At 42.0% G+C, this 16,494-nt stretch overlaps 2 protein-coding genes and 10 non-coding genes across 17 annotated transcripts in view; all 12 read left to right on the forward strand.

Moving 5' to 3' along the window:
- The window catches only part of LOC135750824 (active breakpoint cluster region-related protein), a 208,849-nt gene that overhangs the window by 96,761 nt on the left and 95,594 nt on the right, over positions 1-16,494 (forward strand). The gene's annotated exons all lie outside the window — the stretch shown is intronic.
- LOC135730698 (calpain-5) overlaps positions 1-16,494 on the forward strand; it is an 85,541-nt gene that overhangs the window by 53,373 nt on the left and 15,674 nt on the right. The gene's annotated exons all lie outside the window — the stretch shown is intronic.
- trnai-uau (transfer RNA isoleucine (anticodon UAU)) lies at positions 2,238-2,331 on the forward strand. Its single transcript has 2 exons — positions 2,238-2,275; positions 2,296-2,331. It is a non-coding gene; the product is annotated as a tRNA-Ile (tRNA).
- trnai-uau (transfer RNA isoleucine (anticodon UAU)) lies at positions 2,467-2,560 on the forward strand. The gene is made up of 2 exons: positions 2,467-2,504; positions 2,525-2,560. It is a non-coding gene; the product is annotated as a tRNA-Ile (tRNA).
- On the forward strand, positions 4,000-4,093 carry trnai-uau (transfer RNA isoleucine (anticodon UAU)). Its single transcript has 2 exons — positions 4,000-4,037; positions 4,058-4,093. It is a non-coding gene; the product is annotated as a tRNA-Ile (tRNA).
- trnai-uau (transfer RNA isoleucine (anticodon UAU)) lies at positions 10,057-10,150 on the forward strand. The gene is made up of 2 exons: positions 10,057-10,094; positions 10,115-10,150. It is a non-coding gene; the product is annotated as a tRNA-Ile (tRNA).
- On the forward strand, positions 10,286-10,379 carry trnai-uau (transfer RNA isoleucine (anticodon UAU)). Its single transcript has 2 exons — positions 10,286-10,323; positions 10,344-10,379. It is a non-coding gene; the product is annotated as a tRNA-Ile (tRNA).
- Positions 11,820-11,913, forward strand: trnai-uau (transfer RNA isoleucine (anticodon UAU)). The gene is made up of 2 exons: positions 11,820-11,857; positions 11,878-11,913. It is a non-coding gene; the product is annotated as a tRNA-Ile (tRNA).
- Positions 12,807-12,900, forward strand: trnai-uau (transfer RNA isoleucine (anticodon UAU)). The gene is made up of 2 exons: positions 12,807-12,844; positions 12,865-12,900. It is a non-coding gene; the product is annotated as a tRNA-Ile (tRNA).
- On the forward strand, positions 13,119-13,212 carry trnai-uau (transfer RNA isoleucine (anticodon UAU)). Its single transcript has 2 exons — positions 13,119-13,156; positions 13,177-13,212. It is a non-coding gene; the product is annotated as a tRNA-Ile (tRNA).
- trnai-uau (transfer RNA isoleucine (anticodon UAU)) lies at positions 13,654-13,747 on the forward strand. Its single transcript has 2 exons — positions 13,654-13,691; positions 13,712-13,747. It is a non-coding gene; the product is annotated as a tRNA-Ile (tRNA).
- trnai-uau (transfer RNA isoleucine (anticodon UAU)) lies at positions 13,966-14,059 on the forward strand. The gene is made up of 2 exons: positions 13,966-14,003; positions 14,024-14,059. It is a non-coding gene; the product is annotated as a tRNA-Ile (tRNA).

Raw genomic sequence — 16,494 nt, forward strand, 5'->3', positions numbered from 1 at the left:
CGGTTAGCGCGCGGTACTTATAAGACAGTATGCAGCAAAGAAATGCTGAGGTTGTGAGTTGAGCCTCACCTGGAGCAGGCTTTAGGATGATCTAGTACAGTGGTTTTCAAACCCTGGGTCGCGACCCTCTGGTGGGTCGCGGAAATTAAAAACTGGGTCGCCACTCGCCAGAAAGATTTCAAAAAAATGTTACTAAAATAATTTATTCAATTTTATTATAAAAACTATAATAATTACAACACACTTGAATAAAAGCACAGTAAAATATCTTTTAAATACACTAAATAAAAAAATACTCCACCACTGTGTCACATGACCCATGTGCGTGCGCAGCTTACTGTATTAAATTCATAGACAGCAGATTAAATTGCGCACGGGGTCACAGCCATTTTTTAAATGATGCAAGGGGAAATAAAAACTCCTAAATAAAAAAAAAATGTGTTTGGTCTGATTTAACAAAATATATATTTTTTATGTATTTGATTGGTTTGTCGAAAGTGAGCGCGGAAATGTTTAGTTGTTTGCTAAGCAAAGCGCCACCGTTACGACACGGTTGAGTTTTGCAGTAAGACTGACACGTTATGGTTCTGCTTTTATCTTTGAACTATTTTCGCTGCTGAAACCACAAAAACAGTCAACATTACGTCTAAAATGTAAGTGGCTTAATATTAATTACTTGTTTAGTGAACTGTCATGAAATCTGTCACATTTTCAACCGTGATGTGATGCTGCTTAACTGTATCATGTTATTAAAAACTTCACATTTTTACTGCAGTATGTTTAACCCACTTTGTCAGTGTTAACTCACTTTGTGTTTGCTGCACTTATTTGTTTAACTTAGCGTTATTACATTATGCACTTTCGGTTGTCATTGAGACTAAAGGATGCAGAATCATTAGCGTGTTTTGGTGATTGTTATTGGCGTTTTAATCTAATGTTACTTGTCCCTGATAAGCTGACAAGCATTGATGTCGAGCCCTGCGACGTGTTTTGAGACTGCTTCAGTATAAGCTAGGTCCAATCTTTAAGACTCCTCCGTTGTGTTGCGTATGTCAGTTCTTCCTCGTTTTTTGCCCATTTTCATAATTAATGATATTATGAATTGCAGTGAGGTTGATCTCATTTGTGCCCCCTGAAAAAATGAAATGCCCATCCGTGAATTTGTGTCTGGCGTCGGGTCTGCTCATTAGGTAATACATACAGATGCGCGCATGCACGTTTCACCGGGCTCACTCCACTATGACGGCTTTCGGCCCCGCCCTGCTAGCTACTAAGGGGGGGGGGGGTAGAGTGTGGGTCGCATAATTTTTATTTTTTTAAATTAGGGTCGCTCCTAAAAAAGTTTGAAAACCACTGATCTAGTAAGGTTTAATGCAGTGAGATTGGAACCATTCTCCTTCTATATGCCAAAGTAGTAGCCCTATCAAAACATCTGAAAGCTTGTGACTTTTGTCAGTTCGCCCAAGTTGCTTTTCGCAGTTCCAATGGGGCAATCGGTCACTGCGTAGTACTTATAAGACAGTATGCAGCAAGGCAATGTTGAGGTTCTGAGTTCAAGCCTCACCTGGAGCAGGCTTTTAAGATGATCTAGTAAGGTTGAATGCAGTGAGATTGGGACCTTTCTTCTTCTCTCTGCCAAAGTAGTAGGTCTGTCAAAACCGCTAAAGCATTTTTGTTATTCTTATGTGGTCTGTAAAGCTTTACTTGAAGCATGGTTTTAAAGTAATGTAGCCATAAGACTGTATGCAGCAAGCCAATGCCAAGGTTGACAGTTTGACCTTCACCTGGAGCATGCTTTTAAGATGATCTAGTAAGGTTAAATGCAGTAAGATTGGGACCTTTCTTCTTCTCTCTGCCAAAGTAGTAAGTCTGTTAAAATCGCTAAAGCATTTTTGTCATTCTTATTTCACAGTGGTCTGTAAAGCTTTACTTGAAGCATGGTTTTAAAGTAAAGTAGCCATAAGACAGTATGCAGCAAAGCAATGCCGAGGTTGACAGTTTGAGCTTCACCTGGAGCATGCTTTTAAGATGATCTAGTAAGGTTTGATAAAGTGAGATGGGGACCTTTCTCCCTTTCTTTGCCAAAGAAGTAGGTCTGTCAAAACACCTAAAGCATTTGTGCTGTCGTTGTTCCACAGTGATCTGTAAAAGTTCATGACCCTTGTTGTTTTTCCCAAACAGATTTGTCCAGCTGTAAAGCTGATGCAATTTATTGTTTTCCCCAATTCCTTTGTGCAGCTCCAGTGGCGCAATCAGTCAGCGCGCGGTACTTATAAGACAGTATGCAGCAAGGCAATGCCGAGGTTGTGAGTTTGAGCCTCACCTGGAGCAGGCTTTTAAGATGATCTAGTAAGATTTAATGCAGTGAGTTGGGAACCTTTCTCCTTCTCTCTGCCAAAGTAGTAACCCTATCAAAACATCTGAAAGTTTGTGACTTTTGTCAGTTTGCCCAAATAGTTTTGCGCAGCTCCAGTGGCGCAATCGGTCAGCATGCGGTACTTATAAGACAGTATGCAGCAAGGCTATGCCGAGGATGTGAGTTCGAGCCTCACCTGGAGCAGCCTTTTAAAGATGATCTAGTGAGGTTTAATGCAGTGAGATTGGGACCTTTCTCCTTCTCTCTGCCAAAGTAGTAGGTCTGTTAAAACCCCTAAAGCATTTGTGTTATTCTTATTTCACAGTGGTCTGTTAAGCTTTACTTGAAGCATGGTTTTAAAGTAATGTAGCCGTAAGACAGTATGCAGCAAGGCAATGCCAAGGTTGACAGTTTGAGCTTCACCTGGAGCATGCTTTTAAGATGATCTAGTAAGGTTTGATAAAGTGAGATGGGGACCTTTCTCCTTCTCTCTGCCAAAGTAGCAGCCCTGTCAAAACATCTGAAAGCTTGTGACTTTTGTCAGTTGGCCCAAGTTGCATTGCCCAGTTCCAGTGGTGCAATCGGTCAGTGCGCGGTACTTATAAGACAGTATGCAGCAAGACAATGCCGAGGCTGTGGGTTCGAGCATCACATGGAGCAGGATGTAAAGATGATCTAGCAAGGTTAAATGCAGTTTGATTGGGACCTTTCTTCTCTCTGCCAAAGTTGTAGGTCTGTCAAAACCGCTGAAGCATTTTTGTTATTCTTATTTCACAATGGTCTGTAAAGCTTTACTTGAAGCATGGTTTTAAAGTTATGTAGCCGTAAGACAGAATCTAGCAAGGCAATGCCGAGGTTGACAGTTCGTGCCTCTTCAGAAGCATGCTTTTAAGATGATCTAGTAAGGTTTAATGCAGTTAGATGGAAACCTTTCTCCTTCTCTATGCCAAAGTAGTAGGTCTGTCAAAACACCTAAAGCATTTGTGTTGTCGTTGTTCCACATTGATCTGTAAAAGTTAATGACCCTTGTCATTTTTCCCAAACAGCTTTGTCCATGTGTAAATCTGATGCCATTTGTTGTTTTCCCCAAACTCCATGTGCAGCTCCCATGGCGCAATTGGTCAGCGCGCGGTACTTATAAGACAGTATGCAGCAAAGCAATGCTGAGGTTGTGAGTTGAGCCTCACCTGGAGCAGGCTTTAAGATGATCTAGTAAGGTTTAATGCAGTGAGATTGGAACCTTTCTCCTTCTCTATGCCAGAAGTATTAGCCCTGTCAAAACATCTGAAAGCTTGTGACTTTGTCAGTTTGCCCAAGTTGCTTTACGCTGTTCCAGTGGCGCAATCGGTCAGTGCGCGGCACTTATAAGACAGTATGCAACAAGGCAATGGCGAGGTTGTGAGTTCGAGCCTTACCAAGAGCATGCTTTTAAGATGATCTAGTAAGGTTTAATGCAGTGAGATGGGACCCTTTTTCCTTCTCTATGCCAAAGTAGTAAATCTATCAAAACACCTAAAGCATTTGTGTTATTGTTGTTCTACAGTGATCTGTAAAAGTTCATGACCCTTGTCATTTTTCCCTGACAGCTTTGTCCAGCTGTAAAGCTGATGCCATTTGTTGTGTTCCCCAAACTCCATTGTGCAGCTCCAGTGGCGCAATCGGTCAGCGCGCGGTACTTATAAGACAGTATGCAGCAAGGCAATGCCGAGGTTGTGAGTTCAAGCCTCACCTGGAGCATGCTTTTAAAGATGATCTAGTCAGGTTAAATGCAGTGAGATTGGGACATTTCTTCTCTATGCCAAAGTTGTAGGTCTGTCAAAACAGCTAAAGCTTTTTTGTTATTCTTATTTCACAGTGGTCTGTAAAGCTTTACTTGAAGCATGGTTTTAAAGTAATGTAGCCATAAGACAGTATGCAGCAATGCAATGCCGAGGTTGTGAGTTCGAGCCTCACCTGGAGCATGCTTTTAAGATGATTTAGTAAGGTTTGATAAAGTGAGATGGGGACCTTTCTCCCTTTCTATGCCAAAGAAGTAGGTCTGTCAAAACACCTAAAGCATTTGTGTTTAAGTTTTTTTTACAGTGATCTGTAAAAGGTAATGACCCTTGTCATTCTTCCCAAACAGCTTTGTCCAGGTGTAAATCTGATGCCATCTGTTGTTTTCCCCAGCTCATTGTGCAGCTCCTGTGGCGCAATTGGTCAGCTCGCGGTACTTATAAGACTGTATGCAGCAAAGCAATGCTGAAGTTGTGAGTTTGAGCCTCACCTGGAGCATGCTTTTAAGATGATCTAGTAAGGTTTAATGCAGTGAGATTGGGACCTTTCTCCTTTTCTCTGCCAAAGTAGTAGGTCTGTTAAAACCTCTAAAACATTTGTGTTATTCTTATTTCACAGTGGTCTGTAAAGCTTTACTTGAAGCATGGTTTTAAAGTAATGTAGCCATAAGACTGTATGCAGCAAAGCAATGCAGAGGTTGACAGTTTGAGCTTCACCTGGAGCATGCTTATAGGATGATCTAGTAAGGTTTAATGCAGTAAGATTGGTACTTTTCTCCTTCTCTCTGCCAAAGTAGCAGCCCTGGCAAAACATCTGAAAGCTTGTGACTTTTGTCAGTTGGCCCGAGTTGCCTTGCCCAGTTCCAGTGGTGCAATCGGTCAGTGCGCGGTACTTATAAGACAGTATGCAGCAAGGCAATGCCGAGGCTGTGGGTTCGAGCATCACATGGAGCAGGATTTAAAGATGATCTAGTAAGGTTAAATGCAGTGAGATTGGGACCTTTCTTCTCTCTGCCAAAGTTGTAGGTCTGTCAAAACCGCTGAAGCATTTTTGTTATTCTTATTTCACAATGGTCTGTAAAGCTTTACTTGAAGCATGGTTTTAAAGTTATGTAGCCTTAAGACAGTATCTAGCAAGGCAATGCCGAGGTTGACAGTTCGTGCCTCTCCAGAAGCATGCTTTTAAGATGATCTAGTAAGGTTTAATGCAGTTAGATGGGAACCTTTCTCCTTCTCTATGCCAAAGTAGTAGGTCTGTCAAAACACCTAAAGCATTTGTGTTGTCGTTGTTCCACATTGATCTGTAAAAGTTAATGACCCTTGTCATTTTTCCCAAACAGCTTTGTCCATGTGTAATTCTGATGCCATTTGTTGTTTTCCCCAAACTCCATGTGCAGCTCCCATGGCGCAATTGGTCAGCGTGCGGTACTTATAAGACAGTATGCAGCAAAGCAATGCTGAGGTTGTGAGTTGAGCCTCACCTGGAGCAGGCTTTAAGATGATCTAGTAAGGTTTAATGCAGTGAGATTGGAACCTTTCTCCTTCTCTATGTCAAAGTAGTAGCCCTGTCAAAACATCTGAAAGCTTGTGACTTTGTCAGTTTTCCCAAGTTGCTTTGCGCTGTTCCAGTGGCGCAATCGGTCAGTGTGTGGTACTTATAAGACAGTATGCAGCAATGCAATGCCGAGGTTGTGAGTTCGAGCCTTACCTGGAGCATGCTTTACAGATGATTTACCGTGTGTCTCAATTCGTTCCCTAGCTCCCGAGGTCGTGTATCAGTATATCGTGTACACAGGTTCGGGCACTGGTAAGGACCCTAGCTCACTTCACATTGGGACAATGTTCACTTATTTTTCTGTCACGTGGCTGCTTAAGCGCGTTGTAATCACTCACAGCTGTTACTTATTAACAACCTGCAAAACCAACATCTTTCCGACTTAATTTTAAAAACAGTACATTGTGAAAAATGCTGTCTTATTCTCTTACATATCATGTAAAATTGGAGGCATATAATTACATTTTAAATGTAATAAATATATTTACAATTTTAAATAAATATTATTATTTTAAACATTGAGTAGATTGTGGTCCCTTACTGTGTAGCAATGTGTGTTTATATTTACAACTAAAAAAACCGTTTGTCTTTATTAAAGTTCTTAAACATTTCATACAGTTTATTGAGTTGGATCACGTGATGTTCGGTTGGCGAGCTTCAGAAAAAGTCACGTGATTTCGGTTAGGGAACATAAGAGGTGTGTTCGACTTCATGCGGCGCTGCACAGACCGATCGGCGGCTGACTTGAAGCAGTGCATTCCGGTTAGTATTTCTGTCCGACTTAAGCTGGCGCTGCAGGCACGTGACTGTGTCATATGGTTTTTAAGTACCGCGAGAGCGGTTCGAGATCAGCCGCCTGAGTTAGCCAGCGCAGTTCCCGAAGAGGAGCTGCACGGGCTGTAATGACGACACAGCTGTTTCAAGATTGGTCGGATTCACCACATGACAACAATCACGTGTGTTTCGTGTGTATTTTCACGCCCTCAGTTCCACAAATGCTCACAAATCTGTATTTTTATAACAGTTAAAGCTCTTTTCATGTAGTCGCGATGTTATATTGTGTCATCTTCATCAAAATAAAATGGATACAAAAACGTAGACCCCACTACATTGGTATTTAAATAATTTATGCTTCTGTTAAACTTTATTCTTGTAAAAACAGATGCTGTAAGCCTCTTCAGTTCCACTCATGCTCATACACGGACATTCAAAACAGTATAATTCACTTTTTATGTAGTTTACATCTTACAAATCATGTTTAATGCGATTAAGCAAGCAAACGGCACGTGATCAGCCATGCCTGACGTAAATGCAGCAAACTACGGGAATCACAGCGCGTCCGACTTCACGTCTCTGTTTTCAGCTCCTCCCCGCCTGCACGCGGCTAATCTCGCCGATCGGTTACATCCAGCCACAGCCGATGTCGAACACACCTATAGGGATCATCGATGCTCACTGGTTTTTGCGTTGCATTGTGGGAATTTTTAGGGAACGAACATTCCAGTGCACTGAACGGATTTTGCGATTGAGACAGCCCTTAAAATGGCTGACTCCCTGATCAGTGCCCTGACTACTGAACAAGGGAGCTGATTGAGACACACGGTTAGTAAGGTTTGATAAAGTGAGATGGGGACCTTTCTCCCTTTCTATGCCAAAGAAGTAGGTCTGTCAAAACACCTAAAGCATTTGTGTTTACGTTTCTTTTACAGTGATCTGTAAAAGGTAATGACCCTTGTCATTTTTCCCAAACAGTTTTGTCTAGGTGTAAATCTGATGCCATCTGTTGTTTTCCCCAGCTCACTGTGCAGCTCCAGTGGCGCAATTGGTCAGCTTGCGGTACTTATAAGACAGTATACAGCAAAGCAATGCCGAGGTTGTGATTTCGAGCCTCACTTGGAGCATGCTTTTAAGATTACCTAGTAAGGTTTAATGCAGTGAGATGGCATCCTTTTTCCTTCTCTATGCAAAAGTAGCAAATGTCAAAACACGTAAAGCATTTGTGTTGTCGTTGTTCCACAGTGATCTGTAAAAGTTCATGACCCTTGTTGTTTTTCCCAAACAGATTTGTCCAGCTGTAAAGCTGATGCAATTTATTGTTTTCCCCAATTCCTTTGTGCAGCTCCAGTGGTGCAATCGGTTAGCGCGCGGTACTTATAAGACAGTATGCAGCAAAGAAATGCTGAGGTTGTGAGTTGAGCCTCACCTGGAGCAGGCTTTAGGATGATCTAGTACAGTGGTTTTCAAACCCTGGGTCGCGACCCTCTGGTGGGTCGCGGAAATTAAAAACTGGGTCGCCACTCGCCAGAAAGATTTCAAAAAAATGTTACTAAAATAATTTATTCAATTTTATTATAAAAACTATAATAATTACAACACACTTGAATAAAAGCACAGTAAAATATCTTTTAAATACACTAAATAAAAAAATACTCCACCACTGTGTCACATGACCCATGTGCGTGCGCAGCTTACTGTATTAAATTCATAGACAGCAGATTAAATTGCGCACGGGGTCACAGCCATTTTTTAAATGATGCAAGGGGAAATAAAAACTCCTAAATAAAAAAAAAATGTGTTTGGTCTGATTTAACAAAATATATATTTTTTATGTATTTGATTGGTTTGTCGAAAGTGAGCGCGGAAATGTTTAGTTGTTTGCTAAGCAAAGCGCCACCGTTACGACACGGTTGAGTTTTGCAGTAAGACTGACACGTTATGGTTCTGCTTTTATCTTTGAACTATTTTCGCTGCTGAAACCACAAAAACAGTCAACATTACGTCTAAAATGTAAGTGGCTTAATATTAATTACTTGTTTAGTGAACTGTCATGAAATCTGTCACATTTTCAACCGTGATGTGATGCTGCTTAACTGTATCATGTTATTAAAAACTTCACATTTTTACTGCAGTATGTTTAACCCACTTTGTCAGTGTTAACTCACTTTGTGTTTGCTGCACTTATTTGTTTAACTTAGCGTTATTACATTATGCACTTTCGGTTGTCATTGAGACTAAAGGATGCAGAATCATTAGCGTGTTTTGGTGATTGTTATTGGCGTTTTAATCTAATGTTACTTGTCCCTGATAAGCTGACAAGCATTGATGTCGAGCCCTGCGACGTGTTTTGAGACTGCTTCAGTATAAGCTAGGTCCAATCTTTAAGACTCCTCCGTTGTGTTGCGTATGTCAGTTCTTCCTCGTTTTTTGCCCATTTTCATAATTAATGATATTATGAATTGCAGTGAGGTTGATCTCATTTGTGCCCCCTGAAAAAATGAAATGCCCATCCGTGAATTTGTGTCTGGCGTCGGGTCTGCTCATTAGGTAATACATACAGATGCGCGCATGCACGTTTCACCGGGCTCACTCCACTATGACGGCTTTCGGCCCCGCCCTGCTAGCTACTAAGGGGGGGGGGGTAGAGTGTGGGTCGCATAATTTTTATTTTTTTAAATTAGGGTCGCTCCTAAAAAAGTTTGAAAACCACTGATCTAGTAAGGTTTAATGCAGTGAGATTGGAACCATTCTCCTTCTATATGCCAAAGTAGTAGCCCTATCAAAACATCTGAAAGCTTGTGACTTTTGTCAGTTCGCCCAAGTTGCTTTTCGCAGTTCCAATGGGGCAATCGGTCACTGCGTAGTACTTATAAGACAGTATGCAGCAAGGCAATGTTGAGGTTCTGAGTTCAAGCCTCACCTGGAGCAGGCTTTTAAGATGATCTAGTAAGGTTGAATGCAGTGAGATTGGGACCTTTCTTCTTCTCTCTGCCAAAGTAGTAGGTCTGTCAAAACCGCTAAAGCATTTTTGTTATTCTTATGTGGTCTGTAAAGCTTTACTTGAAGCATGGTTTTAAAGTAATGTAGCCATAAGACTGTATGCAGCAAGCCAATGCCAAGGTTGACAGTTTGACCTTCACCTGGAGCATGCTTTTAAGATGATCTAGTAAGGTTAAATGCAGTAAGATTGGGACCTTTCTTCTTCTCTCTGCCAAAGTAGTAAGTCTGTTAAAATCGCTAAAGCATTTTTGTCATTCTTATTTCACAGTGGTCTGTAAAGCTTTACTTGAAGCATGGTTTTAAAGTAAAGTAGCCATAAGACAGTATGCAGCAAAGCAATGCCGAGGTTGACAGTTTGAGCTTCACCTGGAGCATGCTTTTAAGATGATCTAGTAAGGTTTGATAAAGTGAGATGGGGACCTTTCTCCCTTTCTTTGCCAAAGAAGTAGGTCTGTCAAAACACCTAAAGCATTTGTGCTGTCGTTGTTCCACAGTGATCTGTAAAAGTTCATGACCCTTGTTGTTTTTCCCAAACAGATTTGTCCAGCTGTAAAGCTGATGCAATTTATTGTTTTCCCCAATTCCTTTGTGCAGCTCCAGTGGCGCAATCAGTCAGCGCGCGGTACTTATAAGACAGTATGCAGCAAGGCAATGCCGAGGTTGTGAGTTTGAGCCTCACCTGGAGCAGGCTTTTAAGATGATCTAGTAAGATTTAATGCAGTGAGTTGGGAACCTTTCTCCTTCTCTCTGCCAAAGTAGTAACCCTATCAAAACATCTGAAAGTTTGTGACTTTTGTCAGTTTGCCCAAATAGTTTTGCGCAGCTCCAGTGGCGCAATCGGTCAGCATGCGGTACTTATAAGACAGTATGCAGCAAGGCTATGCCGAGGATGTGAGTTCGAGCCTCACCTGGAGCAGCCTTTTAAAGATGATCTAGTGAGGTTTAATGCAGTGAGATTGGGACCTTTCTCCTTCTCTCTGCCAAAGTAGTAGGTCTGTTAAAACCTCTAAAGCATTTTTGTTATTCTTATTTCACAGTGGTCTGTAAAGCTTTACTTGAAGTATGGTTTTAAATTAATGTAATGTAGCCATAAGACTGTATGCAGCAAAGCAATGCCGAGGTTGACAGTTTGAGCTTCACCTGGAGCATGCTTTTAGGATGATCTAGTAAGGTTTAATGCAGTAAGATTGGGTCTTTTCTCCTTCTCTCTACCAAAGTAGCAGCCCTGTCAAAACATCTGAAAGCTTGTGCCTTTGATTAGTTGGCCCAAGTTGCATTGCCCAGTTCCAGTGGTGCAATCGGTCAGTGGGCGGTACTTATAAGACAGTATGCAGCAAGGCAATGCTGAGGCTGTGGGTTCGAGCCTCACATGGAGCAGGCTTTAAAGATGATCTAGTAAGGTTAAATGCAGTGAGAATGGGACCTTTCTTCTCTCTGCCAAAGTTGTAGGTCTGTCAAAACCGCTAAAGCATTTTTGTTATTCTTATTTCACAGTGGTCTGTAAAGCTTTACTTGAAGTATGGTTTTAAATTAATGTAGCTGTAAGACAGTATGCAGCAAGGCAATGCCGAGGTTGACAGTTCGAGCCTCACCTGGAGCAGGCTTTTAAGATGATCTAGTAAGGATTAATGCAGTGAGATGGGAACCTTTCTCCTTCTCTATGCCAAAGTAGTAGGTCTGTCAAAACACCTAAAGCATTTGTGTTGTCGTTGTTCCACATTGATCTGTAAAAGTTAATGACCCTTGTCATTTTTCCCAAACAGCTTTGTTCATGTGTAAATCTGATGCCATTTGTTGTTTTCCCCAAACTCCATGTGCAGCTCCCATGGCGCAATTGGTCAGTGCGCGGTACTTATAAGACAGTATGCAGCAAAGCATTGCTGGGTTCTGAGTTGAGCCTCACCTGGAGCAGGCTTTAAGATGATCTAGTAAGGTTTAATGCAGTGAGATTGGAACCTTTCTCCTTCTCTATGCCAAAGTAGTAGCCCTGTCAAAACATCTGAAAGCTTGTGACTTTGTCAGTTTTCCCAAGTTGCTCTGCGCTGTTCCAGTGGCGCAATCGGTCAGTGCGCGGCACTTATAAGACAGTATGCAACAAGGCAATGGCGAGGTTGTGAGTTCGAGCCTTACCAGGAGCATGCTTTTAAGATGATCTAGTAAGGTTTAATGCAGTGAGATGGGACCCTTTTTCCTTCTCTATGCCAAAGTAGTAAATCTGTCAAAACACCTAAAGCATTTGTGTTATTGTTGTTCCACAGTGATCTGTAAAAGTTCATGACCCTTGTCATTTTTCCCAAACAGCTTTGTCCAGGTGTAAATCTGATGCCATCTGTTGTTTTCCCCAGCTTATTGTGCAGCTCCAGTGGCGCAATCGGTCAGCGCGCGGTACTTATAAGACAGTATGCAGCAAGGCAATGCCGAGGTTGTGAGTTCGAGCCTCACCTGGAGCAGGCTTTTAAAGATGATCTAGTAAGGTTTAATGCAGTAAGATTGGGACCTTTCTCCTTTTCTCTGCCAAAGTAGGTCTATTAAAACCTCTAAAGCATTTGTGTTATTCTTATTTCACAGTGGTCTGTAAAGCTTTACTTGAAGCATGGTTTTAAAGTAATGTAGCCATAAGACTGTATGCAGCAAGGCAATGCAGAGGTTGACAGTTTGAGCTTCACCTGGAGCATGCTTATAGGATGATCTAGTAAGGTTTAATGCAGTAAGATTGGGACTTTTCTACTTCTCTCTGCCAAAGTAGTAGCCCTGGCAAAACATCTGAAAGCGTGTGACTTTTGTCAGTTGGCCCGAGTTGCATTGCCCAGTTCCAGTGGTGCAATCGGTCAGTGTGGGTACTTATAAGACAGTATGCAGTAAGGCAATGCCGAGGCTGTGGGTTCGAGCATCACATGGAGCAGGATTTAAAGATGATCTAGTAAGGTTAAATGCAGTGAGATTGGGACCTTTCTTCTCTCTGCCAAAGTTGAAGGTCTGTCAAAACCGCTGAAGCATTTTTGTTATTCTTATTTCACAATGGTCTGTAAAGCTTTACTTGAAGCATGGTTTTAAAGTTATGTAGCCGTAAGACAGTATCTAGCAAGGCAATGCCGAGGTTGACAGTTCGTGCCTCTCCAGAAGCATGCTTTTAAGATGATCTAGTTAGGTTTAATGCAATTAGATGGGAACCTTTCTCCTTCTCTATGCCAAAGTAGTAGGTCTGTCAAAACACCTAAAGCATTTGTGTTATTGTTGTTCCACAGTGATCTGTAAAAGTTCATGACCCTTGTCATTTTTCCCAAACAGCTTTGTCCAGGTGTAAATCTGATGCCATCTGTTGTTTTCCCCAGCTTATTGGGCAGCTCCAGTGGCGCAATCGGTCAGCGTGCGGTACTTATAAGACAGTATGCAGCAAGGCAATGCTGAGTTTGTGAGTTCGAGCCTCACCTGGAGCATGCTTTTAAGATGATCTAGTAAGGTTTGATAAAGTGAGATGGGGACCTTTTTCCTTCTCTATGCCAAAGAAGTAGGTCTGTCAAAACACCTAAAGCATTTGTGTTATTGTTGTTCCACAGTGATCTGTAAAAGTTCATGACCCTTGTCATTTTTCCCAAACAGCTTTGTCCAGGTGTAAATCTGATGCCATCTGTTGTTTTCCCCAGCTTATTGGGCAGCTTCAGTGGCGCAATCGGTCAGCGCGCGGTACTTATAAGACAGTATGCAGCAAGGCAATGCCGAGGTTGTGAGTTCAAGCCTCACCTGGAGCATGCTTTTAAGATGATTTAGTAAGGTTTAATGCAGTAAGATTGGGACCTTTCTCCTTTTCTCTGCCAAAGTAGGTCTATTAAAACCTCTAAAGCATTTGTGTTATTCTTATTTCACAGTGGTCTGTAAAGCTTTACTTGAAGCATGGTTTTAAAGTAATGTAGCCATAAGACAGTATCTAGCAAGGCAATGCCGAGGTTGACAGTTCGTGCCTCTCCAGAAGCATGCTTTTAAGATGATCTAGTTAGGTTTAATGCAATTAGATGGGAACCTTTCTCCTTCTCTATGCCAAAGTAGTAGGTCTGTCAAAACACCTAAAGCATTTGTGTTATTGTTGTTCCACAGTGATCTGTAAAAGTTCATGACCCTTGTCATTTTTCCCAAACAGCTTTGTCCAGGTGTAAATCTGATGCCATCTGTTGTTTTCCCCAGCTTATTGGGCAGCTCCAGTGGCGCAATCGGTCAGCGTGCGGTACTTATAAGACAGTATGCAGCAAGGCAATGCCGAGGTTGTGAGTTCGAGCCTCACCTGGAGCATGCTTTTAAGATGATCTAGTAAGGTTTGATAAAGTGAGATGGGGACCTTTTTCCTTCTCTATGCCAAAGAAGTAGGTCTGTCAAAACACCTAAAGCATTTGTGTTATTGTTGTTCCACAGTGATCTGTAAAAGTTCATGACCCTTGTCATTTTTCCCAAACAGCTTTGTCCAGGTGTAAATCTGATGCCATCTGTTGTTTTCCCCAGCTTATTGTGCAGCTCCAGTGGCGCAATCGGTCAGCGCGCGGTACTTATAAGACAGTATGCAGCAAGGCAATGCCGAGGTTGTGAGTTCGAGCCTCACCTGGAGCAGGCTTTTAAAGATGATCTAGTAAGGTTTAATGCAGTAAGATTGGGACCTTTCTCCTTTTCTCTGCCAAAGTAGGTCTATTAAAACCTCTAAAGCATTTGTGTTATTCTTATTTCACAGTGGTCTGTAAAGCTTTACTTGAAGCATGGTTTTAAAGTAATGTAGCCATAAGACTGTATGCAGCAAGGCAATGCAGAGGTTGACAGTTTGAGCTTCACCTGGAGCATGCTTATAGGATGATCTAGTAAGGTTTAATGCAGTAAGATTGGGACTTTTCTACTTCTCTCTGCCAAAGTAGCAGCCCTGGCAAAACATCTGAAAGCGTGTGACTTTTGTCAGTTGGCCCGAGTTGCATTGCCCAGTTCCAGTGGTGCAATCGGTCAGTGCGCGGTACTTATAAGACAGTATGCAGCAAGGCAATGCCGAGGCTGTGGGTTCGAGCATCACATGGAGCAGGATTTAAAGATGATCTAGTAAGGTTAAATGCAGTGAGATTGGGACCTTTCTTCTCTCTGCCAAAGTTGAAGGTCTGTCAAAACCGCTGAAGCATTTTTGTTATTCTTATTTCACAATGGTCTGTAAAGCTTTACTTGAAGCATGGTTTTAAAGTTATGTAGCCGTAAGACAGTATCTAGCAAGGCAATGCCGAGGTTGACAGTTCGTGCCTCTCCAGAAGCATGCTTTTAAGATGATCTAGTAAGGTTTAATGCAATTAGATGGGAACCTTTCTCCTTCTCTATGCCAAAGTAGTAGGTCTGTCAAAACACCTAAAGCATTTGTGTTGTCGTTGTTCCACATTGATCTGTAAAAGTTAATGACCCTTGTCATTTTTCCCAAACAGCTTTGTCCATGTGTAAATCTGATGCCATTTGTTGTTTTCCCCAAACTCCATGTGCAGCTCCCATGGCGCAATTGGTCAGCGCGCGGTACTTATAAGACAGTATGCAGCAAAGCAATGCTGAGGTTGTGAGTTGAGCCTCACCTGGAGCAGGCTTTAAGATGATCTAGTAAGGTTTAATGCAGTGATATTGGAACCTTTCTCCTTCTCTATGCCAAGTAGTAGCCCTGTCAAAACATCTGAAAGCTTGTGACTTTGTCAGTTTTCCCAAGTTGCTCTGCGCTGTTCCAGTGGCGCAATCGGTCAGTGCGCGGCACTTATAAGACAGTATGCAACAAGGCAATGGCGAGGTTGTGAGTTCGAGCCTTACCAGGAGCATGCTTTTAAGATGATCTAGTAAGGTTTAATGCAGTGAGATGGGACCCTTTTTCCTTCTCTATGCCAAAGTAGTAAATCTGTCAAAACACCTAAAGCATTTGTGTTATTGTTGTTCCACAGTGAAGCCTGGAGCAGGCTTTTAAAGATGATCTAGTAAGGTTTAATGCAGTAAGAATGGGACCTTTCTCCTTCTCTTTGCCAAAGTAGTAGGTCTGTTAAAACCTCTAAAGCATTTTTGTTATTCTTATGTGGTCTGTAAAGCTTTACTTGAAGCATGGTTTTAAAGTAATGTAGCCATAAGACTGTATGCAGCAAGCCAATGCCAAGGTTGACAGTTTGATCTTCACCTGGAGCATGCTTTTAAGATGATCTAGTACGGTTTACTGCAGTAAGATTGGGACTTTTCTCCTTCTCTCTGCCAAAGTAGCAGCCCTGTCAAAACATCTGAAAGCTTGTGACTTTTGTCAGTTGGCCCAAGTTGCATTGCCCAGTTCCAGTGGTGCAATCGGTCAGCGCATGGTACTTGTAAGACAGTATGCAGCAAGGCAATGCTGAGGCTGTGAGTTCGAGCCTCACCTGGCGCAGGCTTTTAAGATGATCTAGTAAGGTTAAATGCAGTAAGATTGGGACCTTTCTTATTCTCTCTGCCAAAGTAGTAAGTCTGTTAAAACCGCTAAAGCATTTTTGTTATTCTTATTTCACAGTGGTCTGTAAAGCTTTACTTGAAGCATGGTTTTAAAGTAATGTAGCCATGAGACAGTATGCAGCAAGGCAATGCCGAGGTTGACAGTTTGAGCTTCACCTGGAGCATGCTTTTAAGATGATCTAGTAAGGTTTGATAAAGTGAGATGGGGACCTTTCTCCCTTTCTTTGCCAAAGAAGTAGGTCTGTCAAAGCACCTAAAGCATTTGTGTTTACGTTTTTTTACAGTGATCTGTAAAAGTTAATGACCCTTGTCATTTTTCCTAAACAGCTTTGTCCAGGTGTAAATCTGATGCCATCTGTGGTTTTCCCCAAACTCCTTGTGCAGCTCCAGTGGCGCAATTGGTCAGCGTGCGGTACTTTTAAGACAGTATGCAGCAAAGCAATGCTGAGGTTGTTATTTCAAGCCTCACCTGGAGCATGCTTTTAAGATTACCTAGTAAGGTTTAATGCAGTGATATGGGACCCTTTTTCCTTTTCTATGCCAAAGTAGCAAATGTCAAAACACGTAAAGCATTT

This window comes from Paramisgurnus dabryanus, chromosome 2 (assembly GCF_030506205.2).
Source record: "Paramisgurnus dabryanus chromosome 2, PD_genome_1.1, whole genome shotgun sequence".
Lineage (NCBI taxonomy): Eukaryota > Metazoa > Chordata > Actinopteri > Cypriniformes > Cobitidae > Paramisgurnus > Paramisgurnus dabryanus.